Source organism: Chrysochloris asiatica, unplaced genomic scaffold (assembly GCF_000296735.1).
Source record: "Chrysochloris asiatica unplaced genomic scaffold, ChrAsi1.0 scaffold00012, whole genome shotgun sequence".
NCBI lineage: Eukaryota > Metazoa > Chordata > Mammalia > Afrosoricida > Chrysochloridae > Chrysochloris > Chrysochloris asiatica.
Window position 1 is genome coordinate 34,513,260 of NW_006408530.1, and position 21,469 is coordinate 34,534,728.

Genomic DNA, 21,469 nt, shown 5'->3' on the forward strand with positions numbered 1-21,469 from the left:
AGAAGTGCAGCCAGAGTGCTCCTTGGAGGCCATGATGGCCAAACTTCGTCTCTCATACTTTAGACATATTGTCAGGAGGGACCAGTCACTGGAGAATAATAGCATGTTTGGTAAGGTTGTTGGGGTGGTCATAGAAAAAGAAGAAACCCCACCCCCACCCCCCAATGAGATGGATTGGCCAAGTGGCAGCATCGATGAACTCAAGTATGACAACAGTAGTAAGGTTGGCCCAGGATTGGGTAGTGTTTTGTTCCGTTGTGCATAGGACCGCTATGGGTCGGTACCGACTCGATGGCACCTAAAAACAAATATACGTATATTTGGCTGTTTTTTTAAAAGCAGACCACCAGGCCTTTCTTCCTGGTCCATCTTAGGCTAGAAGCTCTGTGGAAACTTGTTCAGCATCACAGCAACACACAAGCCTCTGCTGAACACAGGTGGTGGCTGTGCTGTGTATGACAGAGACTATAGAATAAGCCTAGCATTCTGCAAGATGTTGGCCAGCTATAGGAAGAGAGTGCATGGTCCATAGTATCAGGGAGCTGGCCCTCCACCAATTAGGAAGCAGTAAGATATCAGACCTACACAAGAAGAGGGGCCACTGGGCTGGACCTTTGGATAGTTTCAGAGAGAAGGGGATGCCCAAAGCATTAAGGTGGGCCAGTGATTTGTGCATTTCCTGGTAGATTAGAAGGACACTGAAGATACAGTAGAGAGAGGAGGAAAAAGAATGGGAACACGACAGGGATACAGGACAAGAACGATCCATGTTATATCTTCTCAGCAAAGCTTTCAAAAGCCAGCCTGCAAATACAGATGGTTCCATGTAAAACTAAGAGATATGGCAACATTGTGAACAGACAAAGCAACTTTTACCTGGTTTATATGGCATCTAAACTTTTCTCTAAATTCTGTTCAAGAACATTATTTAAAAATCACAGTGACCATTTCCTGTCATTTCTTCAACGACTGCTGTATGTGTTACTGCAGGCTCTCTCTCCCCTGCTCTTTGTTCTGAGCTGAGCTATCCCCTGGATGGCTGCATCGCCCAAGGGGATCATTCCTTTCCAGTTGTTCAGATAAAGATGATGCTTTCTCATGCTGTTCTGTGTCCAGCAAGGTTTGACAGTAATGCTGCCAAAAGATGAGTTTCTCTAGCCCTGGATCCCAGAAAACAAATACAACTTGTCTTTTCTCATGTCTCCTCATCTGCATACTCTACCTACCGCACGTAAGGTACTGGGCCCATGCCATGAGGATACTTAGAAGCTAGACAGTTAAGACTTACACCCAGAAAATGCAACTAACGTATAAGACCAGGGAAAAGTGGAGCAGGCCAGAGTTTGCTAACTACAGCATATTGACATCTGTGAATTTAGCAGCATCTAGGACCCTCTTCTTTAGCTACCCATTGGAGTCTTGGTGTGGCGCTGTGGGCTAATGCGTCAGACTGCAAAGTCATTTGAACTGCAAGGATGGTGGTTCAAGCTCACCAGGTGCTCCTTGGAAATCCTATACAGGGTTGCTATGGGTCAGAACCAACTCAACGTCACTTAACAGTAACAGCAACAGAGACCAGTAACACCTCCCCAGTTGTGACAGTCAAAAGTTTGGTTGTCACAACTGGGGAGGTGTTGCTTGCCTCTGTTTTTGTTGTTCGGTGCCATCGAGTCAGTTCTGGCTCCTAGGAACCCATGTACAACAGAGTGAAACACTGCCTGCTCCTACACCATCATTATAATCACTGCTGTGTCCGAGCCCATCATTACAGCCACTGTGTTAATCCACCTCATTGCAGCCTTCCTCTTTTTCATTGACTCGCTACTTTAACAAGCGTCAAGCCCTTCTCTAGAGACTGGTCCCTACTGATAACATGTCCAAAGTACTTGAGATGAAATCTCGCTATCCTCACTTCTAAGGAGCATTCTAGCTGTACTTCTTTCAAGACAGATGTGTTTGTTCTTTTGGCACTTCGTGGCAATTTCAATATTTCTGACAAATGATCCCTGGGGGTCCAGCCACCCCCAGTTGAGAACCAGTGATACAGGCAGTAAGTGCGACAGATGTCAGAGGGGAGTTTTAGGTGGGTTTCATTGCTGGCAGAGGTTGCTGTACCACAGTAATGACTAGCAGAGGGCTGAGGTTTGGATAAGTACTAAGGGATGGGGCAAGTTTTTCCAGAGGACAGTTGTCCTTGCCATACCCACCTTTCCAGCTCCTCCTATTTATAGAGTACTGTCCAGATTCATGAATTCGGCCCAGTGACTACAACTTGTTTTATTGTATTTCCTCTCTCACTGCCTGCCTGTCTTGATTCATGATTCTGAATTCTTTGCTTTTTCCTCCTCCCTTCTCATTTTGCATGCTGGTGAGTCCACTGGACAGAGATCTGATGTGAGACAATGCCTGCCCTTTCAGAACACAAATAGCATTCTGTGTGTTTGATGGCTGTAGCGGGGAAGGTGGGTTTCATTTGATATCTCCCTGATGTTTGCCCAGAGAAATGCAGGTTCCCCTCTGGCATTCTGCCATCCTCTACCTTCTATGAAGATTCTCCTATGAAATTGCATTCTGCCTGTGTTTCTTCAGTAGGTCTCTTTTTGCAGTTGTACTTGGTTCCGTTCTCAAAGTCACCTGTTTCTCATAGTTGTCTCTGGTTTAAATGCACTTGAATTGTATTTGGAGGTAAAAAAAGAATGATAGCTAGTGGAGATTTTATTTATTTATTTATTTATTTATGGCAGTGACACTGAAAGAACAAGATTAATACAGAGAAGACTCCATAAATATATAAATAAAATCGTGGGAGCTGATATTAATATCACACTGAGATGAACTGGGAAAGGCCTAAAGCAACATCACAGGAGAAAGAACTACAAGAGAGGGAGAGGCAGGATGAGGCCATTTGCATGAAAGCCACGTTCGAGGAAGCCTGTTTCGGAGAATTTAAACAGTGACTAACCACTGCCATAAGGAGCTCTGGTAGCGTAGTGGTTACGAATCCGGCTGTGAACCTTAAGGTCAGCGGTTCGAAACTACCAGCCGCTCCGCGGGAGAAAGATGAGGCTTTCTACTCCCGTAAAGATTTACACCCTCGGAAACCCTGTACAGGGTCGCTAAGGGTCGGACCCGACTCGATGGCACTTAACAACAACAACAACAACAACAACCACTGCCATGGAGTTGGTTCTGACTTACAGGGTTTCTGAGACTGTAAGTCTTAGCAGGAGCAGACAGCCCCATCTTTCTCCCATGGTGGTGGTGGTGGTTATGTGCCCTAGAGTCAGTTCCGACTCATAGCGACCTTGTACAGGGTTTCTGAGGCTATAAACCTTTATGGGAGCAGAAAGCCTCATCTTTCTCCCGCAGAATAGCTGGTAGTTTCTAACTGCTGACCTTAAGGTTCACAGCCCAATTCATAACCACTACGCTACCAGAGCTCCTTATCTTTCCCCCATAGACTGGTATATTTGAACTGCCCACAGCAGCCCAACACTTAATCCACAGTACCACCAGGCCTCCTTAAATAATGTATAGGTCACAAAATTAGTATCTTAGTCCCATTTTCATTTTGGTGCTGAGCTCATTTTATACTCTAATATACTCTTATTGTTGTTGTTCAGTGCCATCAAATAGGTTCTGACTCATAGCAACCCTGCATAGAGTTTCTAAGGAGCAGCTGGTGGGTATGAACTGCTAGCCTTGCAATTAGCTGGCCAGTGCTTAACCTGCAGCATCACACCAGGAATCCATCACCCTTCTTTAGAATCCCTAAATTTTCTTCAGCCCTAAGAATTCACTGATGTGCCACAGTGAGGGCAATTTGTGTCTATCTTTCATGGCAAATGTTTTGCTACGCGATCTTGCAAAGATGTGAACACTTCCAACTTGCTTAGTAGAGTACCCAGCGCTGGTCTAGCTCATCAGCTGGAATACATATGGGATACATAGCTCTTACATATCAGTGAACTTCACTGCAATTTTCCTTGAAAGTTCAGTTCAATGCCAGACTCTGAGGTGAGCCCTTTCTTACTCAGGCACCAATGTTAAACACATATTTTTGGCTCCCCAATCTGGAGTCCTGGTGTGGCTTTGTGGGTTAATGTGCTGGACTCCAAGCTTGGTTTGAACCGCAAGGTTGGTGGTTCAAGCTCACCAACTGCTTCTTGGAAACTCTATACAGGGTCACCATAAGTTGGAATCGACTTGATGGCACTCAATAGCAAAAGTCAATAGCCCATTCTGATACTTTAATAAAGCGAACTACACTCCACATCTCAGAACCAACCCTCCATTGTTTTAAACTGTGTCTGCAAACACTGTATGTCAGTGTTATTTTAGGTTTTGTGTGTTACTTGATATAATTTGATAGGCTATTTTGGAGCTCTGGGAATGTTCAACATTTTTTGCATCAACAAGTTAATGTAAATTGCTTCTTAACTTTACATTATTTTGGTTTACTAAAGATTTTATAAAAATGCTCTACATTCAGACTGAAGTCCTGGTGTGGCATTGTAGGATAAGCATTATACTTCCAACTGCAAGGTTCGAAATTCAAACCCAACATCGGCTCCTTGGAAACCCTATCAGGCTGCTGTGAGTCTGAACTGCCTCCAGGGTGCACAAGAATAAAAACTTTCAGATAGTGTGGGGAACCTATATTCCAGTTTCTGTCTCCCAAATCTAGTCTAGAAGTGTACGTGCCCACACACAAACACACCTCCAAACCAGCTAATACTAATCAAGCTCTTATTGTTCCCATAAATATTTACAGCCTGGGAAACCTTATGCAGGGTCGCTATGAGGGGGAACAGACTCCATGACACAAAGCCAACCACCACCACCATTCCTATGAGTCAGAACTGACTCGATGATACTTAACAACAACAACAACCAACATTCCTATCCAGTGTGCTTCATTCACAGCCAACTGTCCGTCAGTGTTGGTCAGTGTTGACTGCATGTGGCTATGATGCTCAACAGATGCACTAGGAAAAATATCAGTCAACGAAAACCTGATGGGTCACTGATGACCATTATCTAATGTAAAACCCATATGGGGATGGCACAGGTAATAATGCAGTGCGTTGTTCCATCGTACATGAGGTCTCCGTTGAGTCAGGGCCAACTTCATGTTAGATAATAACAACAGCATATGTTTTGTACTATATGGGCACTAAATAAATGAAGAACAGATTTCCTTCCTGGAAACATTCATACTGTACTTATGAAGGCAATGTACAAATAGAGGAGACAATTAATAAGTGATGTGGAGGTCTATTTATCACACCCATGCCAGGATCTTTCCAATTGACTCATATGTATGCAAAAGCTAAACAATGAAAAAGGAAGACAGAAGAACTGATGTGTTTGAACTATGGTGTTGTCAAAGAATAATGAATACACCATGAACTTCCAGAAGAAAGAAGCAATCAGTCTAAGAAAAGACATTACCAGAATGCTCTTTAGAAGTGGGAATGGCAAGACTTCAGCTCACTTACTTTGGACACTTATCATGATGTGTTTGGTAAACTAGAAGGTCAATGAAATTGAGAAAAATCCTCAGTAAGACGGATTGACACAGTAGCTGCTACAATGGATTCAAGATGAAGAAGACTCAGGATCAGGGGCTTTTGTTCTGTTGTCCATTAATTAATGACCCTTAATTAGAGTCCACTGAGCAACCAATGTCAACAGTCATTGGGCTAAAAGTCAACGTTTAAGATATTCTTTAACAAATTCCTTCAGAAAAACTTACAGAAGAGTAGTTTTATGGAGATAGTAGTTCTAGGAACTATGTTTCTGGACAATGCTAATTAAAAATTATTTGGACTAATTGTGTCCCTATGTACACTTTTTATTACTTGTCAGATCTCCTATCATAATCATTAGTCCATAAAACATAGTTATATGGTTATCACCATTGCACAAAACCTTGAACCCTTGTCTCCATGGCTAGAAAGTGTTTGGATGAGCTGATATATGAGCATTAACAGTTATGCACTGAAATCAGCACCGCCCAAGACAGAGTCGGGAGAGGGTACTAACCAGACGGTAGATCCTGATTATCATTGGCAGTGTTTGTATGCTTATTTTTAATTCCTAGGTGATGTTTAATGTGACATAACTTTGTACTCAGTTGTTGAATTGGCCAAGAACAATGGCCCAGCCTGTTCATGGGTCGTATAAATAAATAGCATTGAAATAAGACTTATACTCTCGTATATGCCGGCCCCTCAAAGTGTTGAAGTGGCACTGCTGCTCCCTACATCTTTTTCTAGATCCTTTCATCTTATTTTCAGCTTCTGAAAGACCAATATATCCAAGTACAATCATTAATTGAATATGATTCAATCTGGACCCATCTTTAATAAGAAACCAAAGAAGGAAATTCAATTAGACACACCCTTTCCATTTTAAAAGATCAAGCCCTCCCCTTTCACAGCTCAAATTATGAAAAATTATCTTCTTAGTGGGAAACGACAGGAAAATTTGAACTCCTGTCAAATATTTAGTGTAATAACCCTGGATCGGGGTTAACGTTGCCTTTCGGCAGCTTGCTCTAAATTTTTGTCGATGCCATCTCTCTTTTGGAAGCTTTTGAATAAAAGACATTTTATACCTTTGCAAGCCTCAAAGTATTCAGCAGGAATTGTAACCAGATCAAATAGCTTCAAGACTAGTTATCATGCCCTCTAGTCATGAAAATGCAGACACCTTGGTCTGATCTCATTTTTTGTAACTGTAGATTCTCTGACTCTTCAAAGCAAATTGAAAATAATAAAGCCAAGTTTAAATATGTGTGACTATTTTTGCTTGATTTAAAACTGCTCACAACAGTAACAATAACAGTAAAATCGAGTAAGAAACAACGCAATCATCTTTGTTTGGTAGAATTATGTCAAATAATGATAGGATAATAATATGAATGATAATTACTTCCCTGAGTGATACAAATGGCAAATACATTCAGCTGCTAAAGAGAAAGACCTGAGAATGAACTTCTGAAAAATCAGCCACTGAAACCTGTATGGAGCACAGTTCTACTCTGACATGATTTAGAATGGATTAAATCAGCATCCGACTTAGGAATTCCTGTGTGGTGCAAATTGTTAACACAACTGGCTGCTAACCAAAACACTGGAGGTTTTTGTACACCCAGAGACACTCAGAAGAAATACCCGAGTTTCTTCTCCCTAGCAATCAGCCACTGAATTCTACTCTCACAAATATGGAATCACCAGAAGTTAGAACTGATTTGACAGTAACTGTTTTTTTTCTTTTTTTTTTTTTACTATTATTGTTACCAGACTTAGTATTTATTGTATTTATCTTAAGTCTCAGATACTTGATTTTATTTTCTCAAGCCAATGTCTGTTTGACTCCAAAGGTACTGGTTGTAAACACTAAAACTGTTGTTGTTGTTAAGTGCTATCCAGTCAATAAACTCATAGCGATCCTGCATAGGGTTTCCAAGGAGCAGCTGGTGGGTTTGAACTACCTACCTTGTGGTTCGCAGTTCAGTACTTAGCCTACAGTGCTATACCGGGAGTTCAACCCTAGATGACAGGCCCATTTTGCCTGAGATATCTTCTATTACATTTTCTATCAACAGTTATCTAGAGATCTGTGTTGGGAACTGGAGTTTTATGTAAATAACTGGGATTTATCCTCCCTAGCTTTATTTTGCAATCGGATGGCATAATATGTTACAAGTATAATCTTCAAAGAGTTTGTTTATGCAGAACTCTCCATGCCATTTCAACGAGTTCTCCCTGAAAGCACTGTTCAAACAGAAACACTAGTGTCCCCCGGTATTCCAGATAATAAAATAAATATTTATGAATGGTATGCTGTAGTAATATTATCAACATTGGCAAGAGCACTCATTTCTCTTTCTGCCATGGGGCCAGAAGCTGGCACCCACCAGCACCTGTGGCTCACACTGAAATGTGAGTCCTGAGCTGTTTTCTTTCCACTTGTGGGCACAAGTGATCCGACAAGGTGTAGACGCCAGTCTCTGAATTACAGGGTGAAGAACTAACACGGGTTCCCCTGCCAGCTCAAGTCACAGAGATCCGAAAGGAGAACTGAGTTGGAATCTACAGTCACAGCATTCTAGACTTTTTCAAAGTTCTTCTAAATGCAGCAAACCCCTTCTTCAAATAAAATGTTATCTGTAAGTTCAACAAGTGAAATAGATAAAATTGAAGTTGTTATTGTTATGTGCCTTGGAGTCGGTTCCGACTCACAGCAACCCTATACAGGGTTTCTGAGGCTCTAAATCTTTACGGGAGCAGAAAGACTCATCTTTCTCCCACAGAAGAGCTGCTAGTTTCGAACTGATGACTATGAGATTAGCAGCCCGATTCACAACCACTATGCTACCAGAGGGCTACTGTTAATTCAAGGAAACCGTCCCTTATTACATTTTTTAAATAACTCTACACTAATAAGTTTAGGTGTGGTGCTGTAGGGTAAGCACTGGACTGCTAACTGCAAGGTCAGTGGTTCAAATGCTCCCTGGAAACCCTATACTCTGTCTCTGTGAGTAGGAACCCACCTAATGGCACTTGTCAACAACAATGTCCTCCATTGACAAACAGGCTTTGTTGTTGCTGTTGTTGGCTGCCTTCGAGTCACCCCTGACTCAAGGTGACCGCCCGTGTAATGGAACCAGACTGTTGTAATCCACACTGGCTAATTTTCAGATGGACATTGCCAGACCTTTCTTCCTACTGGAAGCTCTGCAAGAAACCTCTTCTCATCAAAACAGGTTCAGAGAGTCCAAATGACTTCCCAATGTTAAATTTTCTCCTGGTGGAGGAACACAATTCAAATGACGTTAGTCTGACACCAGAGCCAGAATCCTTGGCCAGGAAAAGTCGTCCTTGTTGGAAGCTATTTCCAGGAATGATCTGTACTTGGGTCCTCACCCACCTGTTAGCCATGTAGAACTTCTCCAATGTTCTCCAGGACTCAGAGACCACAAACATACAGAAAGTGATATTAAGCTGAGGAGGAAAAAGACTTCAATTCACAATCTAAAAACCATATTTGTAACAGTAGTACACCAATTTGTTTCTTTGTTCCGTTTTCTTAAATAGTGTTGTTGTTGTTAAGTGCCAGGGAGTCGGTTCCGACTCATAGTGACCCTGTATAGGATTTCCAAGGAGCAGCTGGTGAGTTTGAACTGTCGATGTTGCAATTCAAACTGACCTTGTGGTCCAGTGTTTATCCTACAGCACTGCCTTCATAATAGTTACCATATGCTTCTGGGGCTGACATACTTTGCCGGCTGGTTATATCCACCTTACCATCCTCCCTCCTTTCTTTTCTTCCTTCTTCCTTCAGTCCTTCTTTATTTGAGCAAATAGTCATTACATTTATACCACGTTTCAGGAAACGCATTAGGCATTGAGGTTAAAACAAAGTCTATTATAGTACTATTGACATCGTAGAATAACCACTAATTTAGCATCCATGTTAAGACCTTTGGAAATAATCATTAGAATCCTGGTGTGGCACTGTATGATCAGCACTGGACTTGTGAACCACAAGGTCAGCAGTTCAAACCCACCAGCTACTCCTTGGAAACCCTATACACAGTTGCTAAGAATGAAAACTGACTCCAAGGTACTTAACAACAACAATGTTATTAGTTACAAAAGAACAACAGGCATGAGTCTTGCATGTCCTGAGAAAACTGGCTTATAACAGCTTAAATAAATATACTCCTGGTGTGGTGCTGTAGGATAAGCACTGGACTACTTACTGCAAGGTCGGCATTTCAAAGTCACCAGCTGCTTCTTGGAAATTCTAGACATGGTCACTGTGAGTTGGAACTGACTAGATGGCACTTAACAACAATAACACAGTGTACAAAGGTTCTACCATGTACAGAGCAGTGCAACCCAAGCAGATCAGGACAGAGCAGATTTCTTAATAGGATGATACTGGAACTGAGTCTTTTACAATGAGGTGTAGTGCACAGGGTAAGCATTTGACTTCAAGGTCCATTTTGAACCAGAAGGCCATTGGTTCAAACTCACTAGCCACACCTCGGAAACCATCTACAGTGTCGCTATGAGTCCAAACCCACTTGACGGCACTTAACACCAACAAGAAGAAGACATTCCCCAGGTTGGGGTGGGGAGGAGGGGCAGTATGCTAGACAGAGAAGCTGAGATGAGTGCAGGTACGAAGGGGCATTTTATCAGTGGACCACTAACAACAGCTTGATTGATGTGGCAGGTAAGGTTAGGAAAATGACTGGAAAGACTGGGGCAAATGAAGCAATTTGGAACTGATTTTATTATGGGCAATCAGTAAGAGGTTTAAGCAGAAGTGTTGTTGGTAGATGAACATCACAGAAGGAGTTCATCTGGCCATAACTCATGGAAAAACCATAATGCTAGCAAACTAGACCCAGAGAAATTAACTAGAAAACTGCAACTGGCGGCGCAAAGTCACCTGGGCCATTTGAAAGAATATCAATGCATGAACGCCACCCATCCTGAATAACTCAACATGGATAGGGTGAGTCCAGGAACTGGGGATATTTTAAACTCCCCATGTGGGTCTAAAGTAGCCCTGGTGGTGCAAAGAGTTAAACGGTGTGTTGCTAACTGAAAGATCGATGGTTGGAGTCCACCAGTCACTCTGTGGCAGTCTACTTTGATAAAGATTTACAGCCTTGGAAACTCCATGGGAAAGGGATACTCTGTCTTATTTTAATTCTGTCCTATAAGGTTGCAATGAGTAAGACTCAGTAGGAAATAGGTTTTATGGAGTTCTAATATACAGTCATAAGGAGCTCTGGTAGCGTAGTGGTTACAAATTGGGCTGTGAACCACAAGGTCAGCAGTTCGAAACTACCAGCCGCTCCGCGGAAGAAAGATGAGGCTTTCTGCTCCCGTAAAGATTTACAGCCTTGGAAACCCTGTACAGGGTAGCTATGGGTCGGAACCAACTTGACGGCACTTAACAACAACAATAACAATATACAGTCATAATTGAGAATCGCTGAGTTAGAAGAATGCTGAAATACAAATGAGCTATGGTAATGATTTGGACTATAAGTATGGTAGTTGAGAAACAAGGAAGGATCTGAAAATATATATGTATTTTTAAGGTAACTATTACAAAAGTTGATAATAGATTGATGTGGGCATGTGAGGCTGAGCTTCAAGTTCATGAAGAATTGCTATTTCATACAGGAGGAAAACGAATTAAGTTTTGATCATGTAGAATGTGAAAGAGTATGGGCAATGTGTAGAGTGACAAAACAAAGATCCAAGGACAGAATAATGAGGAACCCCAAGACTTAAGCAGCAGGTAAGAGAAGTGGACATCAGGGAGACAGAGAAAGAATAAAACCAGCTGCCACCAAGTTGACTCAAACTCCTAGAGTCCCCATGTGCGTCTGAGTAGACATGTGTGTACTCCATGGGGTTTTCAATGATTGATTTTCAAAAGTCAGTCAATATGCCTTTCTTCCAAGGTATCTCTGGGTGAAATCAAACTCCCACTCTTCTGATTAGCACTTGTAACCATTGTACCACGCAGCGATTCCATGTTGTTGCTGTTAGGTGCTGTCCAGGCAGTTCCAACTCATAGTGACCCTATGCACAATAGAGCAAAATATTGCCTGGTCCTACACCATCTTCACAATTGTTGTTACAGTTGAGTCCATTGTTGCTGACATTGTGCTAATCCATCTTTTGGGGGTCTTCCTCTTTTTTTGCTGACCTTACATTTTACCAAGAATGATGTCCTTCTCCAGAGACTGGTCACTCCTGATGTTTCCAAAGTATGAGAGGTGAAGTATCAGCATCTTGACTTCTAAGGAACACTCTGACTTTACTTCTTCCAACACAGATTTATTTGTTCTTCTGGCAGTCCATGGTACTTTCAGTATTCTTTAATATTCTTCTCCAACACCGAAATACATCAATTCTTCTATGGTCTTCCTTATTCATTGTCCAACTTTCACATGCATATGAGATTGCTGAAAATATCATGGCTTGGGTCAGGCATACTTTAGTTCTCAAGCTGATAACTTTGCTCTAGAACCCTTTAAAGAGATCTTGTGCAGGAGATTTGCCTAATGCAATACATCAGTTGATTTCTTAACTCCTGCTTGTATGAGTGCTGATAGCGGATCCAAGCAAAATGAAGTTTTTGACAACTTCTATTTTTTTTCTGTTTATCTTGGTGTTATTTACTAATCCAATGGTGAGGATTTTTTGTTTTCTTTACAACGAGGTGCAACCCATACTGGTCTGCGGTCTTTGAACTTCATCAGTAAGTATTTTAAGTCCTCTTTGCTTTTGGCAAGCAATGTTGTATCATCTGCATATCGCAGATTGTTAATGAGTCTTCTTCCAATACTGATGCCACATTCATCTTTCTTGGATTATTTGTTTCTCATACAGATTGAATAAGTATGGTGAAATAATACAACTCTGTTGCACACCTTTCCTGATTTTAAGCCATTCAGTATTTACTTGTTCTCTGGATGACTGCCTCTTGGTCTGTGTATAGGCTCTTCATGAGCGCAATTAAGTGTTCTGGAATATGCATTCATCACAATGTTATCCATAGCTTTTCATGATTCACCTAGTTGTAAGCCTTTGTATAGTCAATAAAGGACAGGTAAACATCTTTCTGGTATTCTCTGCTTTCAACCAAGATCCATCCAAATCAACCATGTTGTCCCTCGTCCCACGTCCTCATCTGAATCTGGGCTGGACCTTTGGCATTTCCCTGTCAATGTGCTGTTGTAGTTGTTTTTGAATTAATTTAGCAAAAATTTTATTTTATGTGGCATTAATGATATTGTCAATTATTTCTTCATTCCATTGGGTTACCTTTCTTTGAAATGGGCACTAATATGGATCTCTTCCAATCAGTTGGCCAGGTAGCTGTCTTCCAAATTTCTTGGCATAGATAGTGTGAGTGCCTTAAATGCTGCAACAGTGTGTTGAAAGATTTACGTTTGTGTTCTTTAAATTCCTGGAGGCTTGTTCTTTGCCAGTGCCTTCAGTACATTATGGAGATAGTAAAAGAACCCATCTATCCTGCATTCTCCAGTGCGGTAGCCACTAGCCACATGCTATATAAAATTAAACACAATTCTTTAGTGGATTTGATTAATGGGAAAGGCTCCACCCCTTACAATTAAAATCTTTGTAGGCCAGCATCTTCTCTTTAATGTCATTGTGTGTGTTCATTTGATCATTCTCTTGTTAGCTTATTCACTTACCCATTCTCTTACCCTATAGCTGTGCAAGAGGAAAGTGAAGCTACCATGCCTTGCATATGGTGAACCCTGTAGAGTCTGGCTGGGCTTCAAACTGGTAAAGCCAGATGGCCTGCATTTTCCGTGGAGATTTTCAATGTTGTGAACTGTGTGTCTGGTCATCCTGTTGTCTTTTGGTGCCTAGTAAGAACACTGTTCTCCTTTACTCCAGAGACAGGAATTCCATTTCTATGGTGAGGAATGCAACTACTAAAGACATGGATTAAAAGAAAAAAAAGAAAAAAAAAAAAGCTTAAACAACGCTGGGATTTTCCAGGATAAGAAGTCATTGCAAATACTGTATTGATTCAGATGTCCTGGAGATTAAGTAAGCCTAGACCAGCTCCGGAGCACTTTATTTCTGAATCTGTGTCATTTAAAAATCTTTCGTTGAAACGTTCCCACACTCCACTTAAATAAAGAAGTACTGAGGCTTGAATCTCGCTTCATCTTTCCCCACCCCAGGTGGTATCACCATTACTGCATTTTCAGTAAAGATTAGAAGGATAGGTCAGGGCTATGCCAAGAAAAGTATTCCTGAACCAATTTAAAATCATTTGAATTTATTTTAGTATTCTTGCTTGTCTTCACTGTTCTGCTGGCTTTAATTTAATATTATCCATTGCCCTGTCATTATTCCTCCTGCTGAAACACACAGGTGTGCTTATTCTACACCCCAGGTCTGTTTCTGAAGGTGGTCTGTCCGTCTGATACGGAACATTGTGTAAAGCACATGGGGTTGTCATAATTCAGAATTGGTTTTTAAAGATGCAAGGAAATGGTAGCCATTAAACAAACACAATTAGAAAATCCTTCACAGTTAACTGTTCATTCAGCAAATTATTGATCAACTAATATGTGCTGGAATAATGCTGGGTACTGGGGAATACAGTTGTATAAACCATACTCATAAGGTGTTTATAACATCATAATGCAGCATATTCACATAGGGCTTTGTGTCTGGTGCTGTTTTGAATTGTTTCTGCTCACTTCTTAAAACTTCATAACAACATTATGAGGTAGGTACTCTTATTACTAGGCCAGTTTTACACATGAGGAAACTGAGGATCATAGAATTCAAGTGACACATCTCAAATCATAAAACTTGTCCAGACAGAACTGGGATTGGACCCAGGAGGACTAGTGTAGCGCTATAGATAAGCGCTTGACCATAAGGTCAGTTTAAGCCATACAGTCAGTGATACAAAATCACCAGTAGCTCCTTGGAAACCCTATCTGGTCGCTATGAGTCAGAGCCCCTCATCAGCATGTAACAACAACAACAACATATTATTGCTTCTTGAAAAAGAGCATTTTTAAGATAAGTTGCCTTTCTTCCTACCACACTTACCCAAGCCAAATAAAACACATACCTTAGGTTATCTTTGAGAATTTTGTCACCTCTTCCATCTAAAACATTTTTATCAGTATTCTTGGAATCTCTCATTCTGAGTGTTTAAGATAATAAATACCTAGAACAATGAGAGAATGCTTTATTTTGGAAGTCATACATAGACAATAATACTAACGTTTGGGGGCCACACAAACTAGATTCTACCTTGGGCCTCATTTAGAGTTTTCCAGATTGCCAAAAAATGTACCTATTCCCAAAGCCAAATGTCCTTGAAACCTTGAAGCATGAAGTGGTTAGATGAACCGGTAGCCCAGAGCACTTACATTGCAATTTTATTAAGAGTTGAGTTTCTGGGAAAGTTTTCTTTTATCACTCAGTTATTGTCTTGAATCTGCCATTCACTCTATGGTTTTGTTGGCCTTAATTCGATTTTTTTTTTTTTTTTTTAACCTTCTGGGCTAGCAGTGCATTGTTGAGCACTTTTGCACCCAGACAGATAACAGGATTTGGTGACAGCTTTCAATTTTATTACCTCTGAAACTTTGGTAGGTGTAAAATTTCTCTGCATAGGCTGGTACCTGACTGGTTGTTTAGGCAATTGTTTATTGGCTCATAAAACTGGTTTGGCTCTAAAATAATTTACTAATGCTTTTTCAGTGTGAAAATCTCTAAAGATACTTATCAACATACATTCAAATAATCTAAGATGAATGTTTAAGGTGTTCCTGGTCTATTCTAAATCCATTTAGTAAAGACGGTCCAGGCCAATAGTTATATGATCTAACCCCTAGCTTTCACACTTCCTGTTATAAGATTGAGGAGAATTCAAAATAAAAACAATGTAAGTGGCAGAGAAGTTATGGGGCCAAAGTTTCTTATTCCCCAGTACCTAGAATGTTTGTCTTGTTAGATCACTCCCTGGTAGATGTGTAAAAAAGAAAATATAACTAGTTAATTAATCAGAAAAATGTTCAATTTGCCAAATTAAAGACATTCAAATTAAAACAAAAAAATTAGACATTTTATGTTTACGTTATCACTGTTCAAAAAAAAAAAAAAGTTACCAGCTGGTGTCCCTGAGTATGTAGCTTTCTCAGATGTTTTCTAGTGATGTCGTTCATTCTTTCTGTAAGTAATCAAGAACCATAAAAATATTCTGATTCTTTGACCCATTAATTCAGCCTTTGGGAATCAAAAATATGGGGAAATTACATGAATAAAGATGCTTATCACACAATGTTTACGAGAGGACATTATTAGACGTAATATTAGAATGCCCGGCAATGTACAGATGATTAAGGAAATTATAATAGCCCCATTTGACAGGATATTATTCAAATGCATAATGTGGAGAGATTCTTATCATATGATCAACTCAACATAAATATAAGGGGGCTTCAAAAAGGTCGTGGCGAAATTCCATTCTTCCATGACCTTTTTGAAGTCCCCTCCTATTTATTGATAGCCTTTCTATGTGCCTGGTTTTAGGACGATGTTGATGAACAAAGTAATCACAATTTGTTACCTAGCTCAGTGAGCTTATAGTCTGGCTGAAGAGTTTTTATTGATGACGTAAACACTCCATCTCTATGGCCAGTTATTTAGTGGGTCCGTTTGACTATTTAAAGACCTGCCTTAAACATACTTCTTGACAGGTTTCCTCTAGAGTTGTCAGTCTGTGTGTAGGATGGATAACCTAGATACTGAGCTTATCTGAGGCTTAATAGCAGCACAATACTATGGGGACATTGGAGTAGCAGGTAGGAAAGGAGGAATGGAATTTACAAAACGCTCTAGCAATCAATGCTATTAGGAGATCTGAAATTTGACATTTTAAAGTTCAGCTCAGTTTTTTGTTGACCTAACTAAATGTTTATAACAGAGTATTTCTGCTTTTCTTGTGTGTGTGTTTTTTTAATCCTGTAGGCTGGAAACAGAATATGAATAATTAATGAGCAATTTTTACTGTATCTCATGAAACTATAATGATGCTAAGTTTGTTGCATGATACAGATAATGGGGTGGTATTACTCCTGCAGTTGCACTGTAAACTCTGTGATGTTCCCTCTTCAAAGTTTAATGAGCTCTTGCTGTGACAAAGGACAAACATTAGGCACTTAAAGAAAATTAGCTTTTCTACCTAATTTGCATATGTCAAAGCAAAGGTTAAGGAATGATGTAATGACAGACTCCAGGATTTGGGTATCATTTATCAGATCCAAGTGTTTGTTGACTGTATACCATGCTTTTATGCAAATAATATGCATATTATACATTTTTGCATTCTATGCAACTCCCCCCCCCCGCATTATTTTCATAAGCGCATTATACCAATATTTTTTCATGTTGCTGATTTCCATTTATTTTTATTTTTCTCTCCAAGGGATTTATTGTTAAGTCTTTATCTTGGTGCCCATTGACACCAAGGTTTGTTTTTCAGCAGAAACCTTCTTTACCCTACCCTAAAGTTCTTAAAGCCCCTCTACCAGCAGGATTCCTTCTCTGTTCTGCAAACAGCTTTCTCCAATGCAGGGTGAAAATACTTTTTCTGCTGTGGAAACAGTGCTTACCAGGGCAGCAAGCACAAGTCTAGGTGGTACGTGGGTCTTCGCATCATTGTCGTTGTCGTTATGTGCCATGGAGTCAGTTCCAACACATAGGGAACCCTGTACAGGGTTTCCGAGGCTGTAAATCTTTACGGGAGCAGAACGCCTCATCTTTCTCCCATGGAACAGCTGGTAGTTTCAAACGGCTGACTTTGCAGTTCACAGCCCGATTCGTAACCACTACACTACCAGAGGCTAGGCTATTTAGGTGACCTGCCTTCTGACTGACAGGCCACCAAGATCCCACAGTTAGAATCTCCTGACTATGTAGGCTCCTGGGGCAGGCGCAAGAGCCTCAGTGCAGAGATCATGTGTTCCTTTCTCAGAGGAGATATGTCCACCTGTCTGTCCAGGGACCCTCTGGTCTCAGGCATTGCTCACCAGCACTCACACCATCCTACCACCAGGCTTCACATAAGTCCAGCACCAAGCAGCCGGGGCGAACATGGGCAATGGGCAGCCTTGTGTGTGACCCTCTGCCCAACCCTCTGGCCATCACTGGTGTGACTTAACAGGACACAGGTCAACTAGAAGGAGTTGTACCACTCTCAGTCCAGGCTGTGAGCTGCTCCAGAGTAAACGCAAAGCTTCAATTGTTCATTTTGTGATTACCAGAGTACTACCAACTCAACCCAGGACTTCTTGACAATGACTTTCACCTTTATTACACACACATTTTCGGACTATTGATTGAGGGTGAATGGACCCAAAATCCACTTCTGGAAACATCATGAGACGTGTATGGAGTATGCATGGGTATGCTATGCCAGAAGTTTTTTATACAACGTCATCATTCTTGTCTACTGTGTAGTCAGTATATTTCAGAGGCAAACAAGTTTATTTCTCCTAGGTAAGACCTTTCTTCTATGGGTTATGAATCACTAACCACACTTAAGATGTTTGAGTTTTAATTACTTTTATTTTCTCATAAATGGATTTAATTCTTTTCCTCATGCCAACAAAAAACTTATTCCTTGTTTTTTGATCTAATGATAAAGTTGTTTTTTTCCTGACTTCTTGATCGGCATCCTCTCCCTCATTTCCTAACAGTACCCTGAAGAAGCATTTGCTTCTGAGGTTTAGGTAGATATGCTGCCTTTGTTAGTTACCTACTCCTGGTGACCTCCAGTGTACAGAGTGAAACTGCTCTATTGGATTGTTTAGACTGTGACCTTTCAGAGGCAGATTGCCAGGCCTGTCTTCCAAGGGACTTAGGCTTGAGTGAGAGGCACGAACCTTAAAGATAGTACTTGAACACTTAACCATTACACCCCTCAGGGATCCTTAGATAGATTTGATTGCTGAACCAAAAATAAGTCTTCCACATAGACACTAAACACAAACCTTGGTCTGCTACCAAAAGACAGCTCATTAGCCAGGTTGTTCCGCTCTCTTCCTCTGGGTCTCTGCAGACATTGTAAGACCAAAACCCAAGTGTCCTCGCGTCTCTTCAGATTCATTTCAGCCCTGTAGGACTGTGTCGTACTTTCCCGTAGAGGTTCCAAGGTTGTGCATCTTTATGGAAGTAGGCTGCCACCATCTTTCTCCCTCTGAGCAGCTACTGGGTTCACACTGTCGACCTTTTGGTTAGTAACTGTACACTTAACCACTGTGCCAACAGGGCCCTGGACATTGTAGGCTGACATAGCAATTTTTGAACTGTAGAGATCCCACTGACGTTTCTAACAACTTCAAAATGCCTTCTTCAAGAACAAGTCTGGAATATAACACAATGAGACAGCGGACTTCAGGACTTACCCTATGTATATTTTGGAAATAGACCTCCCTCTCCACTTCTACCTCTCAACGTCTGGGGGTTGGAGTGGGTGGCTGTTAAAATGTCAACTCAACATGCAGCCATTAAATCTATGCAGGAAGTAGATTACGCATCTGAAAACTTGAAACAGCCAATTTCAATATATGAGACGTGGTGTGTGACCAGCAAACTTGGTAGTAAAGCAGGATTCTATTGAATTTGCTTTCTGGAGATTTGATTATTTCAATATTCTGGAGTTGACTCAAAAGCTGCATTATTGTTGTGAAGTATTGTCAGGTCAGTTCTGACTCATAGCTACCCTGCATAGAGCTGCTAAGGAATGGCTGGTGGGTTTGAAACATTGACCTTGCCCTTAGCAGTTCTGTGCTGATCCTACAGCACCACACCAGGACTTATAGCTTTCCTTAAACAGCAACAACAACAACAAATCAGATGGGCTGAACTGGTTGAAGCTGACACCCTAAAATTCTCTTTAGATCTTAAACCAAAATTAACCCCTGAGTTCACCTTGTAACTAAAAACAGACTGGCCCACAAAATACTACGCGTCACTCACGAGTACTGCGTTCCTTTCAAACAGCACCTATACAAGACAAGAACCAAACCTCATTACCATCGAATCAATGCTGACTCTGAGTAGTCCCACAGGGCACAGTAGTAAGATTTTCAAGTCTGTAATCTTCGTAGAGTCCTGGTGTGGGCGCTGTAGGATAACACGCTGAACTGAAAGGTCAGTTTGAGTCGCAGGGTTGGCAGCTGCTCCTTGGAAACCCTATACAGGGTCTCTATTAGTCCTAACTGACTTCACGGCATTTATCAACAACACCAATCTTTATGGAAGCTGACGGCCACGTCTCTGTCCTGTGAAGCAGCTAGTGGGTTCGAATTCTCAGGCTTTTGGCTAGCGGCCAAGAGTTTAACCACTGTGACGCTAGGCTTCACATATGAGACCAAATAAATAGTCAACTGTTCTTTTAAAATAAAGGTGAGAGAATGCTAAGGAGCAGAAAAACTAGATGAATGGAAATGGAACAACCAGAGCAAAGAGAATGACAATGTTCATACTTGTTACTGAAAAAATTTGTGTGGAAATTGTTGAATGAGAACTAAACCAAACCTTCAGTGTAAAAGATCTAAAGATATTTATCACTGTTCATTAGTTTCCCATTTGAAATACTTAGAATTATAGTTTCAAGCTGTTATCATGGTTTCTACTAACAACATTTATATATTGCAATTCACTATAAGTCATTGATATCTGTTTAATTTCACTTTCTTCAATAGTTCTTTCCCTATCAGATTTTCTTTTCTTTGTCATCTCTCTTCCTTTCATTCAACATTAGTTTCCATTATCCTAGACCTGAAATGTTCTCCCTTTAACCCCTCAGCCCCTTATTACCTAATAAAATTCATATTCTGACCATTCCCCAAATTATTTTACAAAGAGGAACCATGTACATACTGCTTGTTAGCTTGCTTTTCGGACTTGCTTAGCCCTACACTTGTTAAGTGCCAGGATGCCAAAATACCTACTTGAAACCCACATTACTGTTTATTACGTCCTTCAAAGTTTGCATTCCAAAATAGAACTCTTAACCTATATTTCAGAAACTCTTCCAAAAGGTTGAATATGATATGATCCCACTTATATGAAATACCTAGATTAGGTAAGTGTATGGTGGCCAGGGTTACCAGGGGTGGGCAGACCAGGGGAGGAAGGGGAACTGATTGCTTATGGGACACTGAGCATCTGTCAAAGTGACAGTCTGACAAATGTAACTAATGTTACTGAGTTGTACATCTGACGAATGTTGAAATGGCAAATACTTTGGTACATATAAATTTACCATGATTTAAAAACAATAATAGAAAAGAAAACAGCAGAGATAATTTCTTTTAGAAGGTTCAGCATGAGGCAAGACCCTATGAGGTGGAGGTTAAAGAGATCCCAACGTCCAGCTTTTCCAACTTGTCATAACACACCATGATCCTTGCAATCACTCCTCTGTTCCCTCACATCCCCGGGTTCTACAACACACTGCAACGTCTCACGGAACTCACAAGTGTCAAGGAAATGGCTTGCGCAACTGTGGAGACTGGCAAGATCCATATCCATACTTCAGATATCAGTCTAGAGGGTTCTTCTCACTCACATAGTCTCAGGGGCCATGGAATCCAAATCAGCATGCCAGATGACTGTTGATGCACGAGGCTGCGAGAACTGGTGAATCAAGTCAAATCCCGCACACTGTTAGGTCAAACATAGGTGAGCCAGATGCATGATTCAGAGCAAGAAAGCAAGCTTTGCCCAAGCATATTGCCAAGTATGTCTTGGACTCCGACCATACCAACACACACACACAAAATTTAACTTGACCACACCCTTTAGTAAACTATGTTGTTGTTGTTGTGGGCTGTGGAGTCGGTTCC